This window comes from Gigantopelta aegis, chromosome 5 (genome assembly GCF_016097555.1).
Source record: "Gigantopelta aegis isolate Gae_Host chromosome 5, Gae_host_genome, whole genome shotgun sequence".
Lineage (NCBI taxonomy): Eukaryota > Metazoa > Mollusca > Gastropoda > Neomphalida > Peltospiridae > Gigantopelta > Gigantopelta aegis.
In genome coordinates, this window is record NC_054703.1 from 24,319,712 (window position 1) to 24,321,689 (window position 1,978).

At 37.5% G+C, this 1,978-nt stretch overlaps 1 protein-coding gene across 1 annotated transcript in view; it reads left to right on the plus strand.

Moving 5' to 3' along the window:
* The first annotated feature begins 240 nt into the window (after positions 1 to 240).
* The window catches only part of LOC121373024 (sushi, von Willebrand factor type A, EGF and pentraxin domain-containing protein 1-like), a 39,888-nt gene continuing 38,150 nt past the window's right edge, over positions 241 to 1,978 (plus strand). Inside the window, exon 1 of the mRNA XM_041499466.1 lies at positions 241 to 336. The gene's annotated coding sequence lies outside the window, so the exon portion shown is untranslated. The remainder of the gene's footprint in view (positions 337 to 1,978) is intronic.

Here is a 1,978-nt window from a genome sequence, read left to right on the forward strand (position 1 = left end):
CTTTCCTGCACATTCGGCTGACGACTGCTCTTGCAATGCATCAATTCCATTGGGACATGTCTTGGACGCAGTTCGATTCACCTCTTTACTAAGATTGTTCCATCTGCCAATACTAGTTTTAGTTATTCATGTGTTTCTTCTTGTTCTTATTGAGTTTTTTTCTTTTTTTTCTTTCTGGTTTCTGTTTTTTCTTTTCTTTTGAAAGCGGAATTGACGTCAGGGAGGTAAGGCGCCCATCATTCACTTAATAAATTTAGACGACAACAGTAAACCACAGCGTGGCAATCATATCTTAAACTCACTTTTCAGTTAAAGTCGCTGACTCAAGGATCCAAGGTACGTATCTTTTCTGTGTCGTATGAAATTAATTTTGCATTATTAATTATAAACACTAGGATAACGACTGGCATGTTCAATTTCAAGGGAAAAGGGGTGTAAACGTCGAAACTGTACACCTCAATTGCACTGCAGCTAAAAAAAAGCACCTAAAATTAGTCGTCCGTGCAGACAATGTTTTAACCTGATGTTGAGATTTATAACGCATTCTGATTTTACTATTTCTCCCAGGATGTTGGTTTAAACAATCACGCCCACGAAACCTGGCCGGAGTACACCCATTTTACACACAGCGTACGGTACTGCATTTTCATGGGCTGGAATCACCACTAAAAACGTCTTCACTGTTACCCATGTACACGTTTGCAACAAGCTACATGATCTCCCCTTCATTGATATAAATACATTACTTTTGATAATCACATCATTCCATACACATTTACGGTTTTTTGTCTCTTTCCCTAAAATACATTACGTATTGATGTAATGAGAGTCTGGCACGATGTTAATTTTATTTCTATATCCTCTGTATAAACACATTAATTGCTGTCTGTGGTATGTATGAAATGGCCACAATTACTTGCGAAGGAGAGGTAACATAGTCAAAACTAGGTCGTGCTTCATTAATTTCCAGGTGAATATTTTATAATTGGTAATTAAATAGAGTCCGTGCCTGCAAGAATCACTGGATGGCGATACCCCCCCCCCCCCCAAAAAAAAAAAAAAAAAAAAAAAAAAAAAAAAAAAACAAAAAAAAAAACAAACAACAAAAAAAAAACACACAAAAACCCCCACAAAAACCCCACAAAAACAACAACAAGCAAACAAACAAAAAAAAAAAAAAAAAAAAAAAAAAAAAACAAAAAAAAACCACAATAAAACAAAAACAATTCCCCAAATGAACCCCACCGTCATCATTATCTTTATAAATGGTCTTTTTAAACCATGCATACACACATGCACCCATACACACTCATCTCAATAAAGGAGGCGAAGTTTGACAGGCTCCAATTCAGAAACATAACTAGGAAGGGTTGCCCAGACCTACAGCCTAAAATAATGTGCGATAAAGATTGTGCCCGTTTTGAAAATAACAATATAAGTATGCTAACATCAGTGTAATGTGGATTATGTTCGGTATGCTGTTCCTTCGTGAAAGAAACATGACGGAAAATGAACTTATCATAGACTCCCTACTAAGGACAAGCGATTGATGAATAGCTTCGTCAAATTGTTGTTTGATTTGAGTTTGTGGTTCGATCACTCTCTCTCTGTCTGTTTCACTATAATTTTGTTTCTCTCATTTTTCATTTTCATGGCAACTTATTCTTCATGTATATATCCAATTAAAGTGAACGCACACTGTCCTGGGCACACACCTCAGCTATCTTGGCTGTCTGTCCAAGACAGTGCGTTAGTTGTTAGTTGTTAGTGAGAGAGAAGAGGGTGTAGTGGGCTTGCACCTACCCATTGACTCGTTAAAACTAGCTATGGGTGGGAGCCGTTACCGGGCTGCGAACCCTGTACCTACCAGCCGTATGCCTGATGACGGTGGGTTCGTTGTTAATTGTTAGTGGTTAGTGAGAGAGAAGGAATGAAGGAAATGTTTTATTTAACGACGCACTCAACACATTTTATTTAC